Source organism: Schistocerca nitens, chromosome 4 (assembly GCF_023898315.1).
Source record: "Schistocerca nitens isolate TAMUIC-IGC-003100 chromosome 4, iqSchNite1.1, whole genome shotgun sequence".
NCBI classification, from domain to species: domain Eukaryota; kingdom Metazoa; phylum Arthropoda; class Insecta; order Orthoptera; family Acrididae; genus Schistocerca; species Schistocerca nitens.
The window spans coordinates 189,316,805-189,341,770 of record NC_064617.1 but is presented as its reverse complement, the minus strand read 5'-3'; positions in this window follow the sequence as shown (position 1 = coordinate 189,341,770).

Below are 24,966 nucleotides of genomic sequence, written 5' to 3'. Positions count from 1 at the left end.
TGGAAGTATTTCTACACACAAGTAATGGCGACGTGGTCGTTACTAACGGAGTGAAATTTCGGATACGGCAAGGTCCGGGAAGAAAAATCCCAGCACTCGACTCAACCCATCTAGAAAAGCATAAATCTGGCTGGCTTCTCCCGTATACGCGTCAGAAAGCAGAAGAAGAGCCGCGGCATTGAAAGTTGTGTGGAGTATTCACGTAAACTGCTATACAGTAGGTGGGAAGCAGAGGAAAGTGACGCTTTGTAGTTTCCGTATTTTCTGCGTCTCCCGGCGGCAGTGTTGTTTCCCCGCCGGTCGGCTGCCGGCGCCGCTGACAGCATGAATGGCGGCGCAGCCAGTGGCCAGGGATAGCTGTGGCCGGCTCATTTGAATGGACGCGCGGCGGCTGCCGCCGACACTCCATCACGGATGGCAGCGGCGATCCTCCTCTGATGCCGAGCCTGCAATACATCTGCGGGGACCGGGCGCGCATATCGAGGAGGAGGAAGAGGAGGAGGCAGTCAAAGGGCGCTGCTTCCCGCGGGGAGGAGGGAGCAAATAAACAGTAATATTTGGTCTCAGCGGAGAGGCACTACCGGTCGTTACTCCCAAAAGTGGACAGATGGAATGCCCGTAACGCCTGCAGTTCGATCAGCGAGTAACTAAGAACACTGGACAAAAAATTAGTCGCCACAAAAGGAATTCGCGTTAATATCGCGTGACACTACGGGTAGAGCACTAGCCTCCGACCATGCAGGACAGGGGTTCAATTCTTGCTAGAGACGGGTGATTTTCTCATTGTTCCAGTCCCTCGAGGACTGCTGTACTAAGCATGCAGAACACGAATCACACGTTAGCGAACCATATCATAGTAACTTCGTGCTTGCGGTCCGAATTCCTCCTGTGTAGCCGTACCAGTACCACCGCCTAACGGCAAGTCAGCCTGCTACCAAAATGATTAGAGGGAGGCAACAGGCCACCACTGGCGAGGGGCCCGCCAACCGTACATCTATATACACTCCTGGAAATTGAAATAAGAACACCGTGAATTCATTGTCCCAGGAAGGGGAAACTTTATTGACACATTCCTGGGGTCAGATACATCACATGATCACACTGACAGAACCACAGGCACATAGACACAGGCAACAGAGCATGCACAATGTCGGCACTAGTACAGTGTATATCCACCTTTCGCAGCAATGCAGGCTGCTATTCTCCCATGGAGACGATCGTAGAGATGCTGGATGTAGTCCTGTGGAACGGCTTGCCATGCCATTTCCACCTGGCGCCTCAGTTCGACCAGCGTTCGTGCTGGACGTGCAGACCGCGTGAGACGACGCTTCATCCAGTCCCAAACATGCTCAATGGGGGACAGATCCGGAGATCTTGCTGGCCAGGGTAGTTGACGTACACCTTCTAGAGCACGTTGGGTGGCACGGGATACATGCGGACGTGCATTGTCCTGTTGGAACAGCAAGTTCCCTTGCCGGTCTAGGAATGGTAGAACGATGGGTTCGATGACGGTTTGGATGTACCGTGCACTATTCAGTGTCCCCTCGACGATCACCAGTGGTGTACGGCCAGTGTAGGAGATCGCTCCCCACACCATGATGCCGGGTGTTGGCCCTGTGTGCCTCGGTCGTGTGCAGTCCTGATTGTGGCGCTCACCTGCACGGCGCCAAACACGCATACGACCATCATTGGCACCAAGGCAGAAGCGACTCTCATCGCTGAAGACGACACGTCTCCATTCGTCCCTCCATTCACGCCTGTCGCGACACCACTGGAGGCGGGCTGCACGATGTTGGGGCGTGAGCGGAAGACGGCCTAACGGTGTGCGGGACCGTAGCCCAGCTTCATGGAGACGGTTGCGAATGGTCCTCGCCGATACCCCAGGAGCAACAGTGTCCCTAATTTGCTGGGAAGTGGCGGTGCGGTCCCCTACGGCACTGCGTAGGATCCTACGGTCTTGGCGTGCATCCGTGCGTCGCTGCGGTCCGGTCCCAGGTCGACGGGCACGTGCACCTTCCGCCGACCACTGGCGACAACATCGATGTACTGTGGAGACCTCACGCCCCACGTGATGAGCAATTCGGCGGTACGTCCACCCGGCCTCCCGCATGCCCACTATACGCCCTCGCTCAAAGTCCGTCAACTGCACATACGGTTCACGTCCACGCTGTCGCGGCATGCTACCAGTGTTAAAGACTGCGATGGAGCTCCGTATGCCACGGCAAACTGGCTGACACTGACGGCGGCGGTGCACAAATGCTGCGCAGCTAGCGCCATTCGACGGCCAACACCGCGGTTCCTGGTGTGTCCGCTGTGCCGTGCGTGTGATCATTGCTTGTACAGCCCTCTCGCAGTGTCCGGAGCAAGTATGGTGGGCCTGACACACCGGTGTCAATGTGTTCTTTTTTCCATTTCCAGGAGTGTACATACTCCGTGCCGGAGAGTATCATCCAATACTAGACATTTCCCTTTCTGTTCCAATTGCGAATACAGCGATGGAGAAAGGACTGTCTAATGCCTCCATACGAGCCCTAATTTCTCGTATCTCATTTTCGTGGTCCTTACGCTAGAACGAGGATCGTTCTGCAGTCAGATTGAAATACCGTTTCCCTAAACTTTCCCAATAGTGTTTCTCGAAAAGAACGTGTCATGACTTGCCGCTAGGCGCTCGTTTTGGTACGGCTACGTAGAAGGAACTCGAACGTTAAGGACGAAGTTATTGTGATATGCTCCGCCAACATTCGATTCGTGTTCTGCAGGAGAGAGGTGCTTCGGACCCAACTGCTTTGATGCACGCTGGAGTTCCACCTCACACTGCTCGTGAAGTCAGTCAGTTACTCCGAAACACACTTGGAGAAAACCGAATTATTGGACGACCCATTCAAACTGTGTGGCTACCATGGTCAGCAGGTTTGAGCCCGTGTGATTTCTGGCTGTGGGATTACCTGGAGGGCAGGATTTATCAACGGGACACTAACACACGTTGGAAGTTGAAGATAACCATAGCGAAGGATGTAGCCAACATCCCACCTGAGATGTTACGGGCAGCAGTAAAGTAATCTCTTATGCTGTTCCAACATCTCGTGGCTGCATATGGTCGTCACACTGAGCAACGTTTGTAACCTGGAACGTTAACATGGTATGCAATTAACAAATCTGATCCTCTCAGCCGGCCGGGTGGCCGAGCGGTTTTAGGCGCTACAATCTGGAACCGCGCGACCGCTACGTCGCAGGTTCGAATCCTGCCTCGGGCATGGATGTGTGTGATGTTCTTAGGTTAGTTAGGTTTAAGTAGTTCTGAGTTCTAGGGGACTGATGACCTTAGAAGTTAAGTCCCATAGGACTCAGAGCCATTTGAACCATTTGAGCCTCTCATGTGGAAATTAAAATGTATTTCTTTCAATGTTTATTCGTTTTTTCTCTTCCGCATGTCCTTATAAATGTTCCAGGAAGTTTCATTATCCTACGATCACTAGTTTTTCATAGGGGCCCTCTCCAGTAGTGAAAGTGTAATTATAACCACCGTGTACATTCTGAGCCAACTCCCTTGTCGAAGTGGTAACACCGTCAGGTCATCGAAGTTACGCGCTGTCTGGCTTGGCTACCACTTGAATGGGTGACTCTTCGGGTCTGCCGAGCGATGTTGGCAATCTGTGTGCACGTAGCCCTTGTGAGGCTAATTGAAGAGCTACTTGCCAGAAAAGTAGCGGCTCCGGTCACGAAAACTAACAACGGCTGGAGAGTAGTGTGATGGTCACATGCCCCTCCATATCCGCATCCAGTGATCCGTAAGGGCTGACGATTATATTGCGGTCGGTCGGTACCATTAGGCCTTTCGGGCCGCTTCGGATGGAGTACACTCCGAGAGATACAGCAAGGTGACTTGTGGAGTGTACACTACCGGATCAGAACTGCCAGAAAAGTTTTTCTTTGGTATGTTCTTCAACTTGTGCGCCATATTGGCTTGAATGTCGGTTTTGTCATGAAATCGTTGACCCTTCAAGTGAATTTCTGCACTTAGCCGTTTCGTGGTAGGCTCGTATAGTAACAGAAGTCTCGCCTTCCGTGATAATTTCTTTGAGAAAAGAACTGTCCGCGTTTTGCATTTCAATCAAGCCGCGGCAAAGTGCACAAATATTATGTAGAATTTTTGAATAATTGATTTAGAGATGTTGCTCCATTGCGTTTGTGACGTAATAAATTTGAATCCGTACAGCAACAAGTCCACTTCTCAGAACTGGAAATTGGAAATTTGTGGTAAGGACTATCGGACCAAACTGATGAGGTCATCGGTCCCTAAGCTTACACACTACTTAATCTAACTTAAACTAACTTACGCTAAGGACAACACACACACCCATGCCCGAGGGAGGACTCGAACTTTCGACGGGAGGAGCCGTGCGAACCGTGACAACGCGCTCAGACCGCACGGCTACGCCGCGCGGCCTTCTCAGAACTGACTAGGTGAATGCATATCTGTTGTTTACTGTTATTAATTCAAGCTGCCACCTTAGTTAATGCGCCGACGTTATTTATACGCCAAAAATAAAATGAGTGTCGGAACTTCCTGGACGAAAGGTTTACATTAGGCCCCGACAGTCATGATTTCGACTACAAACGGCTCGAACTCGCTATTTTGGCAACATTCGTTATCTATTAAGCCATTCGCACATTGACATAAAAATTACAAAGAGACGCACCTGAAGTCATAACCAGTCAGTTCAGAAGTAGACAAAGCGGCTTAGAAGGAGACACTTTACTGGTCCCCAAAAAGAATGAGTACCACACACACACTCAATCATGAGGGCACTACCTCATGTTGCAAAGATAGATTTTTCAAATTTTCCAAATAGCCACTCATCTCAAGAGGATACCACCATCTTATGACTGCGCGTAGAACAGTTATGTGCGTAAATCGTTCATCGTTCCCCGCCACACTTACTAACAGTCCTCTGGAAGACTTACAAGGAGGTGGCTCGAAGCCTTATATCGTTTATCTCCCCTTTTGCTTCATCAGGACAACCGATTTCGGAAACACAAAGCTGTGGCGCCATATACGGACATCGTCGGCGGAACAGAGTGGGGAAGCAGGGCAGCGCAGGGTGGAGCAGTATGTTAATTGAACAGGCTGAGAGGTGTCCCGACTGTCTGCGCGGGCGACGGCCGACCCGGCTGGCGACGCGCTCAATTGATAACGAGCCAAATTAAACGCACGCCGTCCCGCCCATTACCCTTATCGATGGAACACACGTCCGAAATTTGTTGGAGCGACACGTAAAGGCTAGAGACTCTGGGACACAAAGAGGAAAACAAGAAAACTAACGAACACGTTCTCAGGTGATGGTGGACACGCAGTAACAGAATATACAATTCATCACGAATACACAACATAAAACCTTAAGAGATTTTTTTTCATTTATTTCTCTGTTATCTTGGAAAAGGAGGACTACAGTAACACAGGACGACCCAAGCAACTAAAAACGTTATACCTCACAAAAGTAGCGTTCCGAAACGTAAATATTTCTGCATTTGAAAAATTATGTACCAGTATTGTTTAATGAATACGAAAGGTACAAGTAATTTTCATAACAGTAATGACCCACTGTACAAAAGGGCTGCCGATAAAATATCGATACATCGATAATTTAAAAAAAATCGATATAGATCGGCGGATCCACAGATACATCGACATCAAAATAGCAATATCGAGTACCGATATTTTTATTTTATTCACTATTATTTGTAAATATTTAAAAGTGTTTTTTATGAAATTATAATTCTACTTTCACTGTGTGAAGGAGTCTTACTACTTCTTGAGCTTTCATCACGTCCAATTTTTCACTTTGGCTGTGTGAAGCAAGTATGTGTGGCACAAAAGAAATAATCCGATTGCGCTGGGGGATGTCTGTGTGAATGGAATAACAAGATTTCCGATGTGAAGAAATAGCAGTAGTTTAACGCAACTAATGTGTATTTCTTCACATCGGCGTTCTTCAAAAACGGTTGGTGAAAATGATTAACAAAAATCTATATGCCAAGATCGATCTTTACGGTGGGCGGAGACGTGAAAATGGGAAATGTTGATGTACTCCGCGCTACCAACAGAAACTGCAACTTTTAGCTTCTCCACAAAATTTTGACACTGCAACCGCTAGGAGGTTGGCAGAAATGAAAAAACATGTAAGTCGACACGAAGTGTGGTATCGATAGCTACGATGCCACGGCTTAGGTACCAGTTAAGTTGGCACTACGACAACGACACCGATGACAGTGCCCTCTAGCCGGCGCTGGAGAGCTCTACGAGCATCGCCACAGATTCTCCCCATTTCATGAGGTGCAGCCAGCCAGGACACTTCGCTTCGCTTCAGCATCGCACCTACGTACAAAGTTATGTAATCGTTTATAACCTTGTTTTTGCACCAGTAAACGATTTTCTTGCAGTACCAACTTGTCTTACCTTTTCCCGTTCCTACCCACGCGCCGCCTCCCAGGCGGGATATAAAATGAAGTGTTCGGGATAAGTCCGATATGTGACGAAACCGAACGGCGGACCCATCGGACACCTTTTGTTGTGCCGCCTCATGCACTTGCCATTGTTAGCACAGTAATTATCGCCAAACGTGAACGTGCATTGTTTTCCTTCCAGTTCTTGCTCTAAGGAAGATAGACAGGTTGCTAGCTTGTCGACGTACAGAATAATAATCAACACTTAAATACACAACTCTAAAACCGGCATTATATATTTACAAGGTGCTCCCGATAGTTTCACAATCACGCACGTCGAATTTTTTTATCGTTCATATATCGATACTTTTTTCGATATATCTGGAGCCGATAATGAATTTTCACAGAATTACATTAAAAACAGTAATTATCCTCGATTCTGACCAAGGTTTTCAGGGGGTATCTCTTTACTGTTAGGTAAATGCCCGCACTGGAAATTGTCTCCCAATTTTTCCCAATTGGGTTACCCTTTTTCCCCTTCCAGCTCGCCGTTTATTTGGTTGCAAAGTCCCTGACTCTACAGTACGACTGTTGATATTTTTTAAAAATACCGGTAATCCAATACATAAGATATTTAAAAATATCTAAAAACTCGCTCCCTCAGCAGTTATGTTACCACCACAGACAGTGGACACCTTGCAAGCACGTTCACCAATTCGTTAGGCTGCTGGATCTGAATAAGATCCAGATCGCATCTGACTCGTTAGTTGTCCTATCACCTCTGAAAAAGCCAACTAAACAGAGGGTCAACAATGCTTGTCTCATTTAAATAATGCCGAAGTCGGTTGAGACGCAGTGATACGGAATTTCGATGAACTACCTCTGGGCACCAGCGCGGCTATAGAAAATAGAGTACGTGGATTTCATAGCAAGGGACGCAAGGACTAAAGGCACTTACTTTACTCCGATTGCAATGTATCCGACGAGATCCCTAAACTTCACGCGAAAGTAGCAAATCTCATTTACTTGAATTCGTATTTTATTTCCTGTCTAGTGTTTGCCATTACTTCTTTGTTCGACTTAACTGCCACTATTACTTTCTAGTCCTGTTTGTGTTAAATTTAAGTTTATAGTTGTCCAACGCATGACACAAAACTGTTCACATACAGTTCTATATCTAATTTTACATTGCATGAGTGCTCTGTAGTTAACACTTAAGTGTTTGGCTGAGGGTTCGTAGAACCACGACTCCTCGACCGTTTCACGCTCGAATAGCACGCTGAAAAAAAAGAGCACCTAATTCTTTTCATGCACACTCTGATTTCTCTTATTTTATTTCGCCGTTCATTTCTCCCTACGTCGGTGGGAATGAAGAACATATTTTTGCATTCGAGAAACGCCTCTGCTTTAATGATTACCATCCTATCTCGCATATCATGTCCGTGACACTCTGCTACCTGTTCGCGATAATAGAAAACGAGCTGCCATTCTCTGAAATTTTTTCCATGTCCTCCGTCGGTCCTATCTGCTATGGATCCCAAATTTAGAAGGAATACTCCAGAAGAGGACGGGTAAGCGAAATGTAATGCAATAATTTTAGTTCACTATCATTTCAGCACCTGCTAAGACTACTGTATCATAAGGAATTCGAGTACTATGTATTTGTTCAATTTGATCCTTATCGTGTCGCTTTTGATCGTTTGTATTGCACTTCCCATGAGTAAATTAGACGAATATGGAGAGAGAGAGAGAGAGAGAGAGAGAGAGAGAGAGAGAGAGAGAGAACAGCCTCGTCGGACACCTCTTTTTCTAATACCCTCCTCTTTCTTAGTGCCTTTGATATTTATTTCTGTATTCTGTTTTTTTGTATATATTGTGAATCAATATTTTATCCCTCCATTCCATCACGATTTTATTCAGTTTCCCAGAGATTGGCTTCCAGTCCAGTCTATAGAAGGCCTTCTTTAGATTAAAGAATGAGGAATACGTTTTCCTATTCATCTCAGTTCTTGTTTATAATGTCATTCGTAGTGTCGCTGTAGCTTCTCTGGTTCCTGATCCTTTTATAGGAATCTCCTGACAAGGTTACGACAGTCTCTCAAGACGAGCCGTCGCGGGAATCTCTCCAAAAGCGTGTTTCCGTTCCAACACACCGTGCATAGCTCGTTCACACATTCTGCTTCTTTAGGCTATCAAATGTTACCTCTCGCATCGTATTCTCATGACATGAACCCGGTTACTTCTCCCTCTTTCCCGTAACAAAAAATGAGTGCGTTTCTGACATTTTCTGAATGACGAAAAGGCGACTTTCGAGGTGAATTGTTCCTGAACAGCCAGAATGTAGACTTCTACGACCAAGGTCTACCGCCAACCATTCATCGTTAGCAGAGACGATTGGACAACATATATGCATATAAGCGACTTATAATTTGGCGCCCCCTCCTTCCCCCCTCTCCACCCCGTCCCCTCCCCCTTCTTCCCGTCCTCCTCCATCATACATTAGTGGCCTTTCCCGGCGCTCTTGGTACGACCTTACTGTGTCGCGTGTTACTCAAGGGGTCTAGGCAGAAGCCCACTTGCAATGCACTGATAATGCTGCGATTTTGTGAAGACTGTACACTATGCAAGGCCAGATGGCCTCAAGCCGAACAGTCGAGACTATACTGTATTCATTCTTTTTAAAAGATAATATTAATTCCACTTCTTTCATTACAGATCTATCTGCTGTATGAAATAATAAAGAATCAGACTAACAAAAATGAATGTTTAGTTTAAAATACCTAACTTTTAAAAACGAGATACTATTTTGGCAATAAATATATCGTGTTATCTGTGCTAACAATAGCTCAGTTCTTGAACATACAGTTGTAGTTGTATGGCTGTCATCACTTAACCTCATAGTGTTTTCCACCTAGAGAAATAACGTCTTTACAAGATTTAAGAAGGACAGTAATTAAAGGCATTAAGCGCCAGTGGGCATTGATTTATGTCAATGGGGCAAGCTGAAAATCTGTAACGGACGGGGATTCGAACCCCGCACAAATTTTCAACCAGCTCCGTTGATATAAATCAATGCCCACTTGCGCCTAATGTCTTTAATTCCCTTGTGCCTAAATTCATAGTTACCGCAAGCTCAAAATGGTGTCTGACACACCACACATATACACTACAGGCCATTAAAATTGCTACACCAAGAAGAAATGCAGATGATAAACGCGCATTCATTGGACAAATATATCATACTATAAATGACATGTGATTACATTTTCACGCAATTTGGGTGCATAGATTCTGAGAAATCAGTACCCAGAACAACCACCTCTGGCCGTAATAACGGCCTTCATACGCCTGGGCATTGAGTCAAACAGAGCTTGGATGGCGTGTACAGGTACAGCTGCCCATGCAGCTTCAACACGATACCACAGTTCATCAAGAGTAGTGACTGGCCTATTGTGACGAGCCAGTTGCTCGGCCACCATTGACCAGACGTTTTCAATTGGTGATAGATCTGGAGAATGTGCTGGCCAGGGCAGCAGTCGAACATTTTCTGTATCCAGAAAGGCCCGTACAGGACCTGCAACATGCGGTCGTGCATTATCCTGTTGAAATGTAGGGTTTCGCAGGGATCGAATGAAGGGTAGAGCCACGGGTCGTAACACATCTGAAATGTAACGTCCACTGTTCAAAGTGCCGTCAGTGCGAACAAGAGGTGACCGAGGCGTGTAACCAGTGGCACCCCATACCATCACGCCGGGTGATACGCCAGTATGGCGATGACGAACACACGCTTCCAGTGTGCGTTCACCGCGATGTCACCAAACACGGATGCGACCATCATGATGCTGTAAACAGAACCTGGATTTATCCGAAAAAAATGACGTTTTGCCATTCGTGCACCCAGGTTCGTCACTGAGTACACCATCGCAGGCGCTCGTGTCTGTGATGCAGCGTCAAGGATAACCGCAGCCATGGTCTCAGTGCTGATAGTCCGCGCTGCTGCAAACGTCGTCGAACTGTTCGTGCAGATGGTGGTTGTCTTGCAAACGTCCCCATCTGTTGACTCGAGGGTCGAGACGTGGCTGCACGATCCGTTACAGCCATGCGCATAACATGTCTGTTATCTCGACTGCTAATGATACGAGACCGTTGGGATCCAACACGGCGTTCCGTATTACCCTCCTGAACCCACCGATTCCATATTCTGCTAACAGTCATTGGATGCCGACCAACGCGAGCAGCAATGTCACGATACGATAAACCGCAGTCGCGATAGGCTACAATCCGACCTTTATCAAAGTCGGAAATGTGATGGTACGCATATCTCCTCCTTACACGAGGCATCACTGCAACGTTTCATCAGGCAACGCCGGTCAACTGCTGTTGAGAAATAGGTTGGAAACTTTCCTGACGTCAACACGTTGCAGGTGTCGCCACCGTCGCCAACCTTGTGTGAATGCTCTGAAAAGGTAATCATTTGCATATAACGGCATCTTCTTCCTGTCGGTTAAATTTCGCGTCTGTAGCACGTCATCTTCGTGGTGTAGCAGTTTAATGGCCAGTAGATCTCGGGTTGGGAGCACTGCGAGCTGCATGAAACCAGTAGTTGGACTAAAGATCAAAATAAGGACAATTAAGACAGTGCGAGTGCCCCACCACGTACTTAGGACCGCTCCAGCGCCAGGCGGCAGAGCACCGCGGTGTTGCTGCGCCAGGCACACAGGGGCCGGCCAGCAGCCGCCAGACAGACAGACGGACAAGGTCCCGCGGGCGCGGACGACGGCGTGAGCCGGATCGTCCCTCTGGGACGCCAGGTGGGCCGCCGCGCGCCTTTCCCATTTGCATGGCGGCGCGTCGCCACGCTCCGACACGCGGAGTCACCTTGTGGTAATAGTCCGCGCCGCGCCACAACACACAAATCACACGCGCCGGGCCCCGCATCTGGGCCAAAAGCGTTGCGCAACACGCCGCCGCCTGCCGCCGTCTGCACTTGACCTAAATTTGAATAACATCTTCGGCGGTGCCGACCAGGAAAAAAAAAAAGCACATAATACGCCCCGTGCGGAGCTTCCTCACCGTTTCTGTGCCGCCGGTATAAATATTCAGCGCGACGGCCTCATAGACACGTTCTTTATTCATGGGGGGGAACGTCCAGATGAAATCGGCAGATTTGAAATTCATGTATTATTTTATCATATTGCCTTCAACGAGAGCCTTCCGCGGACACGCATTTCAATATTAAACTGATGTATACGGATGATCTGTAATTTCCGAATGGTAATCGAGGAAGTTAGGAAGAACAAAACCGGTGACTGCTGGCTTCCTGACAAACTCGAGACAGTCCGACAAAAGACCTGGGACGAATGATACATACCGAGAAAAACGAACCTCATGCCTCACGAGACCGACGTAAAAATGTAGATTTATTCGTCACTGACCCTGTATATGTTTCATATCAAATGCCCTTCATTATACAAAAAATTACACAAACGAAGTAACCGAGAAAAAATCTACGATATTATGCTACGTCTGTGTGTGTACAGCATGCTGCATTAACCTAAGCAAATATCATCATATTAAAGGCAAAGTGATGAAAACAGATATCTAGTAGTTGTGGTGGGAACTTCAGTACAACCAGTGAAATGTCAACACAATTAAAGAACAAGTAAATATAATTTATACAAAGAATTTTTTCGACAAACACAAATGCCTATACAAGGCGCCCCAGAAATGTTGCGACAAAGTTCAAGAGGTTGCAGTTGGTTAGACGATTGATTCGGCAAGACGGGACCAACCAGCAAGGTAATCAGTTTCATGGGGTTAGGGAAGAATGGGTAAGGAAGTCGGCTGTGCCCTTTGAAAGGAACCATCCCAGCATTTGCCTGAAGCATTTTAGGGAAATCTAAATCAGAACGGCCAGATACGGGTTTGAACCATCGTCCTCCCGAATGCGAGTTCCGTGTGCTAACCACTGCGCCACCTCATTCGGTCGAGAAGTTGCAGAGGATGTCTTGAGGAACAAATCGAGGATAGAAACCAGTGTCCGGAAATGTCATCCAATGACGCTACAGAGGACTGAAGTTATAGGCGCTGGCGCCTGCCATTTAGGCCACCCCTTCGGCAGCTAAAGTGATTTGTGCGCTGACGGACTACAGGCAGAACGTCTCACAATGTTGCCCGTTATTCAGTGATCGCGACTGATTGCCACGATCGCCAATGGAGAAGGTGGACTTCTGGTGCGTAGAAAGAGCCTCGTCTCCAATGAATGTGATGCTCTGCTGCCTCAGTGGAGGAGGGATTCGGACACGGGTTTTCATCTGCAGTTCATTTTTCTTGTGGAACCCTCTAAACTCTCCAATGTTTTTCGGTATACAGGAGGAAAAAAAACTGCAGTTGGAAACCCATGTCTGAAAGCGTCGTCCACCAAGGAAATGGAGCATCGCATTCATAGGAGACAAGGTCTTTCTACGCAGCAGCCGGCCGGAGTGGCCGAGCGGTTAAAGGCGCTACAGTCTGGAACCGCACGACCGCTACAGTCGCAGGTTCGAATCCTGCCTCGGGCATGGATGTGTGTGCTGTCCTTAGGTTAGTTAGGTTTAAGTAGTTCTAAGTTCTAGGGGACTTATGACCACAGCAGTTGAGTCCCATAGTGCTCAGAGCCATTTGAACCATTTTTTTCTACGCAGCAGCTAGCTTCATCTTCTCCATTGGCAATCGTTAAAATCAGTCGCGATCACTGAATTACAAACAACGCTGCGAGACGTTATGCCTGTAGTCTGTCAGTGTACAAATCACTTTTGCTGCCGAAGGGGCGGCCTAATGGCAGGCGCTAGCGCACACTCTGTAGCGTCATTGGATGACGTTTCCGGACATGGGTTCCTTTCCAAAACTTGTTCCTCAAGACACCCTGTATAACATCTAGAAATTTGTCGCAAAATTTCTGGGACACCCTGTATAAGTCTTTAACGCTACAGTTTCCCATAGAAGTGTAAAGGTGACAGAGTTAGACTGTGAAAGTTTAAGAAGACCTCACATGTCAGTAGTGTGACGATCATCCTAGCTGCTCACATGCCAATGCATTGAAGCGTGAGCCCGTTATGCAGGTTAATCTACAGCTAAAATGCGAATGGCACGGTGATATAATGCCTAGGGCGTAAGTAATTTCTTCCAGTTCAACACCTTACTGTGAATATCAGCAACATAACTGCAGGCAATGTCATTTACAAAAACAAGGGCGTTAAATTGTTAAAAGTCATAACATGCTAAAAAATCAGTCATGAGTCGTGATGGTTTTTTTAATACAAATTTGGCGTGACTCAATTCATTTGACAAACAATTGTTAACTGTTCTACATTTTTTACCTCTCCAACTAGAGTAGATCGCATATAGCACGTTTCCTCATTTTGGCAGCTGACGACCACCAAATAAAAACTAGGGTCGAAGATAACATCTCAGAAAAACTTTGAAACTCACCCCGAGTTAATATTTTTCTGTTTCTTTTCCCGAAACTAGTTCATAATGGGTACCAATGCACGAATTATTGCACAGAGATGCAAACAACTTTCGCGAGCAACTGAACTGATGAACACTGAGCAAAGTTAACGGGAGGTACTTTCTTCTGCTGTGGAGTCTGTTAATTAATGGTAAACAGCCGAAAGCCACTCACGGTTTCCCGCCACTGGCTCTGAGCACTATACGACTTAACTTCTGAGGTCATCAGTCCCATAGACTTAGAACTACTTAAACCTAACTAACCTAAGGACATCACACACATCCATGCCCGAGGCAGGATTCGAACCTGCGACTGTAGCGGCCGCGCAGTTCAAGACTGTAGCGCCTAGAACCGCTCGGCCACTCCGGTCGGCTTTCCGCCACTGTATCGATAAATAATCTGGAATCATGAAAAAAAATTAGATCCCAGCCAAGCAGTTCACGTATGAGACGGGTATGAAACGATGCATAGAGTGAACTAGTACCAGGACATCACCGGAAAATATCGTTATGAACAAACCTACCTTTCGTGTAGTCCCGAATAATTACCACCAAAATATCTTGGTGTCATCTTGGACTGTCTTTCAACCAGCGTCTTTTGAACCTGGTTCAAAAGTTGATGACTTGAAAAAACATCCTCCATAAGCTATGAGGAACTACCTGTGGACCTTCAGCAATCACCCTGTGATCTTCAGCCATGGGTTTGGTGTACGCAACTGTTGAGTATTGTGCACCTGTTTGGATGAGCACTTATCACACAAGGCTTGTTGGCATCCAGGTATATACTACAATGCGTATGATATCTGGCGCAATCGAATCTACCCCAGTTCATTGGCTTCCACTGCTATCCGGCATAATGCCTCCTGATCTACGCAGGTTTACTGCCTTATGAGGGAATTACATAAGATCTCCAAGAATCCTAGTCTACCCTGTATAGTTGACTCCCACTTTTGAATCTTAAATGAGTAAAATAGCGCTACCCAACCCTGGGTGATGCTCCTGCCATGGATGCCAAGGATTTTAAACTTCTTGATGAATGGAAAGGTCGGTGGCAAGCAGTAACAGATGTGCGCGTGTATAACATCTTTACAGGTCCTAGAGTTTCAAGTGGATCCCATCTACCATGCAAGACCTGGACTGTCCTGAACAGTATAAGAACGGGCCGTGGTCGGTGTAGAGATGCTCTCCACAAGTGGAAAAAACTGTCCAATTCAGACTGTGACTGCGGAGCTCCACACAAAACTATTAATGAAATTGCCAGTGACTGCAAGATTAGAGCCTATCACGGTGATGAAGAGGGCTTCATGCTGGCAACTCCAGATGCTGTGCGCTGGATCGAAGAAGTGGATATCCAATTGAGAAGCACAAAAATTACTAGGTTTCTCATCTGCAAAAAATATACAGGGTGTTTCCGTAAGAGCGAGCAAGAATGTCATAGGACACAGAGAATGCTCCACGAAACAATTTGAGATAGAGAACCCGGGGTCGGAGAACCCAGCTTAAGGAGATATGCAAGTAAACTTGTCTACCGTTTTGTCTAGCATTACTGTTTTCCAGCTCATTTACAGCTAACGTGGGTACAAGTTTACATGTACTGCTGTTTACTTATATGTAAATTCTTTATTTCCTGCAAGGAAACAAGGAGGACAAGCCTGATTTCTAGGAAGTCATGGTGCAGGTTTTGCTTATTTTACTTGATCATAAGGTGGCTCTGTTGTACGTATTTACGTTGCCCCATGACAGAACGTGCTATGAATCAACGACAGACTTATTCATTACTCAGCGCGATTCAGAGACGTACGGTAGAATACGATTGAGCGGTACAGAACAGTACAGTATTTTCTGGTCGCTGGATTGGAAGGGAAGGTCCTATTCTATGGCTTGCGTGGTCACATGAACCGGAATCCCATTGATTATTTGCTATGGGGATATCTAAAGTCATTTGTGTATGAGATCCAAGTGGATATGGAGATGCAATTAGTTGCCAGAATTGTAGCTGCCTCTGATGTAATTCGAAACACACTAGGGATATTTGTCAGGCTGCGTCAGAATATCGTTCGCCGATGTCATGCTTGCATTGAGGTTGATGGCCGCCAGTTTCAGTACATTTTATAAGATACAGTACAGATGGTACGTTCATTATGCCAGTGATGATATTTGCAGTTAACCAAAGGCAATAGAGAAGTGCACAGTAATGTGATTTTATTCCTATTATCTCCATAAGCTGGCTTATCCAACCCCAGGTTCCCTACCTCAAATTGTTCAGTGGAACGTCCCCTATATCCTGTTAAAGTTTTGCACGCTATTTCGGAAACACCCTGTATATGTATATGTAACCTACTATGAATGTACTAGCCATATGCCAAATAAATAGATAATCACCATGATACGAACAGATCGATGTAATTATTATGTGTTAGAAGGGACAGCACGTTCTAGCCAGAATCCCACTATCTTCGGAATTAATAGCGAAGTGAAAGCATTATTGAACGTTTACAGTCCAAAAGTCACTAGTCTTTGAGGTATGAGAAAGAATTCTTACCACACTTGTCTACCGATATTAACTGAAACTGTACTTTACAGTTTCGTTCTCTTGTAACATAGTGCGCTGGTCTATTTAGGCTATTTCAACTTTGTGTGTGAGTGTTGGTGTGGGGGGGGGGGGGGGGGGACAGGGGGTATGATGATGGAGAACGAGAGAAAAGTTAAGGAGTGGGAGAGAGGAAGATTACAATACGCAGGAAGCGTACAGACGACAACGAGATGCGGATCAAATATAATCTTAACTGAGTGCTCAAATTCTGCAAGCGTTACATTGCCACCAAGCTAGCGGTGTGATCTTAAAAATAGTGAAACGTGTTTTGACGTCAAGGAAAAAAATGGCTCCAAGCACTATGGGACTTAACATCTGAGGTCATCAGTTCGCTAGACTTAGAACTACTTAAACCTAACTAACTTAAGGACACATCCATGCCCGAGGCAGGATTCGAACCTGCGACCGTAGCAGCAGCGCGGTTCCGGACTGAAGTGCTTAGAACCCCTCGGCCACAGAGGCCGGCACGTCAAGGAAAAGAAACTACAATGACCAAACGACGTGAGATGAGGTGTTACGCACAATTAACACAAAACAACTCGCGGTCTCACACTGGTGTTGACCATCGGCGTCACATTTCGTGAGGTTTCTGTGCGCAGGCCTGCTAGTCCTGCCAGTTATAGATTCCAGTGAGGCTCGTTCGCGTGCACGATGCACCTACATCTACGTCAACATCTAGACTACGCCAGTGGTAGCGAAGGGGGGTGGCGGTGGGCACATATAATCGATTCCACTTTCGACAGTTTGCTTCCTATTTCAGACGACATAGGAGAAAAAGACCCGCATTTACCATTCATTATGCGGTCTAATTCTTCGTTTTATCTAGTTGCTGAAATCATGATGCAGGAGAGTGGCCGACTGCGACACGTAGCCTGCCATCGCTTCTGAAGGTCATCCACCGTAGCCTTGAAAACTGCTGTACATGAAACTGTCATATTGTTATTTTTCTCTGAACCGGTGGCGTGAACATAGAGAAGAAGTGAACTTCCCTGCAAGTATAAATTCCGGTTAGTTCAAAATTTGTTTTATGAAAAGTTCCAGCACACCTGAAAGGTCCCAAAATACACCCAAAAGCTGCACTTTGTACTGCATCGTTTTTCAGGAAGCACTGCAAATTCAGGAACTGTAGTTTGACCCTATATGTGTACACACGTACATTTTTGGCGAGTGTACAATTGCAGCCGTTTCAAAAACAGGGGTAAAAGAAACTTCACATATGATGAAACACACACACGCATAACTTAGTTATTTAATAACGAAATATTTACAGCGCCTTAAATTTTAAAAAATCTTCATATGAGCTTCAATTCGTCAGCCGTCTTTGGAACGAAATGCTTTCAAAATGGCTCTGAGCACTATGGGACTCAACTGCTGTGGTCCCCTACAACTTAGAACTACTTAAACCTAACTAACCTAAAGACATCACACACATCCATGCCCGAGGCAGGATTCGAATCTGCGACCGTAGCAGTCGCACGGTACCGGACTGCGCGCCTAGAACCGCGAGACCACCGCGGCCGGCGAAATGATTTCATTCTTAGCGTACTACACTGACAGAAAAGAAAAATCACAGCACCAAGAACGAGTTGTATGAAATAAACAAAAATCAGTAGGCGTGTTTCTGCATCTGAAAGATGCACCTAGTAAAACTCCTTGGGTAACAGAAGAAATACTGAATTTAACTGATGAAGGAGAAAATACAAAAATGCAGTAAATGAAGCAGGCGAAAAGGAATACAAACGTCTCAAAAATGAGATTGACAGGAAGTGCAAAATGGCTAGAGGACAAATGTAAGGATGTAGAGGCTTATCTCACTAGGGGTAAGATGGATACTGCCTACAGGAAAATTAAAGAGACCTTTGGAGAAAAGAGAACCACTTGTATGAATATCAAGAGCTCATATGGAAACCCAGTTCTAAGCAAAGAAGGGAAAGCAGGAAGGTGGGAAGGAGTGTATAGAGGGTCTATACAAGGGCGATGTACTTGAGGACAATATTATGGAAATGGAAGAGGATGTAGATGAAGATGAAATGGGAGATACGATACTGCGTGAAGAGTTTGACAGAGCACTGAAAGACCTGAGTTGAAACAAGGCCCCGTGAGTAGACAACATTCCATTAGAACTACTGACAGCCTTGGGAGAGCCAGCCATGACAAAACTCTTCCACCTGGTGAGCAAGATGTAAGAGGCAGGCGAAATACCCTCAGACTTCAAGAAGAATATAATAATTCCAATCCCAAAGAAAGCAGGTGTTGACAGACGTGAAAATTACCGAACAATCAGTTTAATAAGTCACAGCTGCAAAATACTAACGCTAATTCTTTACAGACGAATGGAAAAACTAGTAGAAGCCGACCTCGGGGAAGATCAGTTTGGATTCCGTAGAAATGTTGGAACACGTAGGCAATACTGATCATACGACTTGTTGTTGTTGTTGTGGTCTTCAGTCCTAAGACTGGTTTGATGCAGCTCTCCATGCTACTCTATCCTGTGCAAGCTTCTTCATCTCCCAGTACCTACTGCAACCTACATCCTTCTGAATCTGCTTAGTGTATTCATCTCTTGGTCTCCCTCTAAGATTTTTACCCTCCACGCTGCCCTCCAATGCTAAATTTGTGATCCCTTGATGCCTCAAAACATGTCCTACCAACCGATCCCTTCTTCTAGTCAAGTTGTGCCACAAACTTCTCTTCTCCCCAATCCTATTCAATACCTCCTCATTAGTTACGTGATCTACCCACCTTATCTTCAGCATTCTTCTGTAGCACCACATTTCGAAAGCTTCTATTCTCTTCTTGTCCAAACTGGTTATCGTCCATGTTTCACTTCCATGCATGGCTACACTCCATACAAATACTTTCAGAAACGACTTCCTGACACTTAAATCTATACTCGATGTTAACAAATTTCTCTTCTTCAGAAACGATTTCCTTGCCATTGCCAGTCTACATTTTATATCCTCACTACTTCGACCATCATCAGTTATTTAGCTCCCTAAATAGCAAAACTCCTTTACTACTTTAAGTGTCTCATTTCCTAATCTAATCCTCTCAGCATCACCCGATTTAATTTGACTACATTCCATTATCCTCGTTTTGCTTTTGTTGATGATCATCTTATATCCTCCTTTGAAGACACTGTCCATTCCGTTCAACTGCTCTTCCAAGTCCTTTGCTGTCTCTGACAAAATTACAATGTCATCGGCGAACCTCAAAGTTTTTACTTCTTCTCCATGAATTTTAATACCTACTCCGAATTGTTCTTTTGTTTCCTTTACTGCTTGCTCAATATACAGATTGAATAACATCGGGGAGAGGCTACAACCCTGTCTCACTCCTTTCCCAACCACTGTTTCCCTTTCATGCCCCTCGACTCTTATAACTGCCATCTGGTTTCTGCACAAATTGTAAATAGCCTTTCACTCCCTGTATTTTACCCCTGCCACCTTCAGAATTTGAAAGAGAGTATTCCAGTTAACGTTGTCAAAAGCTTTCTCTAAGTCTACATATGCTAGAAACGTAGGTTTGCCTTTTCTTAATCTTTCTTCTAAGATAAGTCGTAAGGTTAGTATTGCCTCACGTGTTCCAACATTTCTACGGAATCCAAACTGATCTTCCCCGAGGTCCGCTTCTACCAGTTTTTCCATTCGTCTGTAAAGAATTCGCGTTAGTATTTTGCAGCTGTGACTTATTAAACTGATAGTTCGGTAATTTTCACATCTGTCAACACCTGCTTTCTTTGGGATTGGAATTATTATATTCTTCTTGAAGTCTGTGGGTATTTCGCCTGTCTCATACATCTTGCTCACCAGATGGTAGAGTTTTGTCATGACTGGCTCTCCCAAGGCCATCAGTAGTTCTGATGGAATATTGTCTACTCCCGGGGCCTTGTTTCGACTCAGATCCTTCAGTGCTCTGTCAAACTCTTCACGCAGTATCGTATCTCCCATTTCATTTTCATCTACATCCTCTTCCATTTCCATAATATTGTCCTCAAGTACATCGCCCTTGTATAAACCCTCTATATACTCCTTCCCACCTTTCTGCCTTCCCTTCTTTGCTTAGAACTGGGTTGCCATCTGAGCTCTTGATATTCATACAAGTGGTTCTCTTCGCTCCAAAGGTCTCTTTAATTTTCCTGTAGGCAGTATCTATCTTACCCCTAGTGAGACAAGCCTCTACATCCTTACATTTGTCATCTAGCCATCCCTGCTTAGCCATTTTGCACTTCCTGTCGATCTCATTTTTGAGACGTTTGTATTCCTTTTTGCCTGCTTCATTTACTGCATTTTTATATTTTCTCCTTTCATCAATTAAATTCAATATTTCTTCTGTTACCCAAGGATTTCTATTAGCCCTCGTCTTTTTACCTACTTGATCCTCTGCTGCCTTCACTACTTCTTCCCTCAGAGCTACCCATTCTTCTTCTACCGTATTTCTTTGCCCCATTCCTATCAATTGTTCCCTTATGCTCTCCCTGAAACTCTCTACAACCTCTGGTTCTTTCAGGTTATCCAGGTCCCATCTCCTTAAATTCCCACTTTTTTGCAGTTTCTTCAGTTTCAATCTGCAGTTCATAACTAATAGATTGTGGTCAGAATCCACATCTGCCCCTGGAAATGTCTTACAATTTAAAACCTGGTTCCTAAATCTCTGTCTTACCATTATATAATCTATCTGATACCTTTTAGTATCTCCAGGATTCTTCCAGGTACACAACCTTCTTTTATGATTCTTGAACCAAGTGTTAGCTATGATTAAGTTATGCTCTGTGCAAAATTCTACAAGGCGGCTTCCTCTTTCATTTCTTCCCCCCAATCCATATTCACCTACTATGTTTCCTTCTCTCCCTTTTCCTACTGACGAATTCCAGTCACCCATGACTATTAAATTTTCGTCTCCCTTCACTACCTGAATAATTTCTTTTATCTCGTCATACATTTCATCAATTTCTTCATCATCTGCAGAGCTAGTTGGCATATAAACTTGTACTACTGTAGTAGGCATGGGCTTTGCGTCTATCTTGGCCACAATAATGCGTTCACTATGCTGTTTGTAGTAGCTAACCCGCACCCCTATTTTTTTATTCATTATTAAACCTACTCCTGCATTACCCCTATTTGATTTTGTATTTATAACCCTGTAATCACCTGACCAAAAGTCTTGTTCCTCCTGCCACCGAACTTCACTAATTCCCACTATATCTAACTATAACCTATCCATTTCCCTTTTTAAATTTTCTAACCTACCTGCCCGATTAAGGGATCTGACATTCGACGCTCCGATCCGTAGAATGCCAGTCCCCGCCCGGAGATCCGAATGGGGGACTATTTCACCTCCGGAATATTTTACCCAAGAGGACGCCATCATCATACGACTTATCTTAGAAAATAGATTAAGAAAAGGCAAACCTACGTTTCTAGCATTTGTAGACTTAGAGAAACATTTTGACAATGTTGACTGGAATACTCTCTTTCAAATTCTGAACGTGGCAGGGGTAAAATACTGGGAGCGAAAGGCTATTTACAATTGGACAGAAACCAGATGGCAGTTATAAGAGTCGAGGGACATGAAAGGGAAGCAGTGGTTGGGAAGGGAGTGAGACAGGGTTGTAGCCTTTCCCCGATGTTATTCAATCTTTATATTGAGCAAGCAGTGAAGGAAACAAAAGAAAAATTCGGAGTAGGTATTAAAATCCATGTAGAAGTAATACAAACTTTGAGGTTTGCCGATGACATTTTAATTCTGTTAGAGACAGCAAAGGACTTGGAAGAGCAGTTGAACGGAATGGATAGTTTCTTGAAAGGAGGATATAAGATGAACATCAACAGAAGCAAAACGAGGATAATGGAATGTAGTCGAATTAAGTTGGGTGATGCTGAGGGAATTAGATTAGGAAATGAGACACTTAAAGTAGTAAAGGAGTTTTGCTATTTGGGGAGCAAAATAACTGATGATGGTCGAAGTAGAGAGGATATAAAATGTAGACTGGCAATGGCAAGGTTAGCGTTTCTGAAGAAGAGAAATTTGTTAACATAGAATATAGATTTAAGTGTCAGGAAGTCATTTCTGAAAGTATTTGTGTGGAGTGTAGCCATGTATGGAAGTGAAACATGGACGATAAATAGTTTGGACAAGAAGAGAATAGAAGCTTTCGAAATGTGGTGCTTCAGAAGAATGCTGAAGATTAGATGGGTAGATCACATAACTAATGAGGAGGTACTGAATAGGATTGGGGAGAAGAGAAGTTTGTGGCACAACTTGACTAGAAGAAGGGATCGGTTGGTAGGACATGTTCTGAGGCATCAAGGGATCACCAATTTAGTATTGTAGGGCAGCGTGGAGGGTAAAAATCGTAGAGGGAGACCAAAAAATACACTAAGCAGATTCAAAAGGATGTAGGTTTCAGTAGGTACTGGGTGTTGAAGAAGCTTGCACAGGATAGAGTAGCATGGAGAGCTGCATCAAACCAGTTTCAGGACTGAAGACCACAACAATAACAACCATTGAGAATGGACGTGGTGAGTTCATAGGATTGTCTTTAAGGCACTGAGTTTGAAGGAGGTCGTGTGATGGGGCTAAGGGGTTGTGGCTGTTCCTTCTGCGATATTTGAGAGAAACTTGGCAGGAATGTAGCCGCTGTACATGATTACTGGCAGCGATGGTCACGAGAATGTACGGTCACAAGAAGACCGGGCTCCGCGCGGGCACGTGGCACTATCGAGAGGGCAGACCATGGTGTTCGGCGTAGCACAGGACGCTCCTCTCAGACAAGAAGATAGGAAACACTTCCATACATTGCCTTAGTTATTAGATGCATTGCGAGTTGTATCGGAAAGCGAACTGCTTTACTCACTGCGTCAGTATAGATGGTGCTAGCGTCAATACACATCTGGCAGTTTTCCATTTCCATCGCCTATTGGGACATAATTATTATTCAGTATAAACACTGAGTGTCACCAGAAATTCTTCAGCGTTCTGCATATGATGTGCAACAGAAGCATACTACACACATACAAAAATATGTTGCATCACCTCGGTTCCACGCTCTCCAGAACACTGACCTTGAATGTGTATACTGCACCAATAATACAGTCTCTTAGATTGTTCATAGATATCACGCAACCCACACAAAGAGGTAAACAACCATGCACGCCCTGTACCTATGCGACGGAGTGGGCAAGACAGCAAATCAGTTCCAGTCGTAACACCATGAAGGGAGTATACTACTTGTGTTATCTGTGGTTTCCCCATGCCTAGAAGGTCAATTCCAAAGTTCTATCGTATCCGTATTGTTTCGTTGTATCTGGAAGGGCCCTCATCAAGGGAAGTTTAAAGACGTCTCAGACTGAATCAAAGTGGTGGTGTTGGAGAAGGTACAGAAACTGTCGACGACTTGTCTCAAGTCGCCCAAAGGCTACTACTGCAGCTGATGACCGATTCTTACTGATTTCAGCTCGGAGGAACGCCATCATGGTGAATAATGATTTTCGTGCAGCCACAGGACGTCGTGTTTCGTCTCAAACTGTACGAAATAGGCTGCATGATGTGCAGCTTAATTCCCGACGTCCATTGCGATGTCAAAATTTGAAACGTAGACACCACGCAGCGCGGTACAGATGGGACCAACAACATTCTGTATGAACTCCTCACAATGGGCATCGAGTTCTATTCACAGATGAGACTCGCATATGCCTTCAAGCAGACAATTGTCGGACACGTTTTTGGAGGCAGTGTGGTCAGCCTGAACGTCTTATACATACTGCCTAGCGAGTCCAGCAAGGTGGTGGCTTCCTGATGCTTTGGGGTGATATTTTGTGTGAACCTAAAGTACGTCAATGGTGATCGCTGAAGACAATTAAAAGACTATACGAAAGAGGGATGTCGCCTTCCGACGTAGGCTTACAGTGCAATCATATCGGCAGCATTTCGGAGAGGGATTCGCCTTAATGGACGACATTTCTCGCACTCATCGTTCACATCTTGTGAGTGCGTTCCTTCATGATAAGAGAATCGCTAGATTAGAATGGCCAGCATGTTCTCCAGACATGAACTCTATAGAACATGCCTCGTATACAACGAAAAGGGCTGTTTTTGGACGAGATGATCCACCAACCAATCTGAGAGATGTGCGCCGAAACGCCGCTGGGGAGTGGACAATGTAGTCAAGGGTGCCTTGATGACCTAGTGGACGAATGTCACGACGAACAGAGGCACGCATTAGTGCCAGAGGTCGTGTTACCGGGTATTACAGGTACAGATGCTGCAATCTGGAACATAAATTCAGAAATTCTAGATTATTATTGTACAACTGCAGTTTTTTGTTTTCATGAGTAGTCCGCAGCTCGTGGTCGTGCAGTAGCGTTCTCGCTTCCCGCGCCCGGGTTCGATTCCCGGCGGTGCCAGGGATTTTCTCTGCCTCGTGATGACTGGGTGTTGTG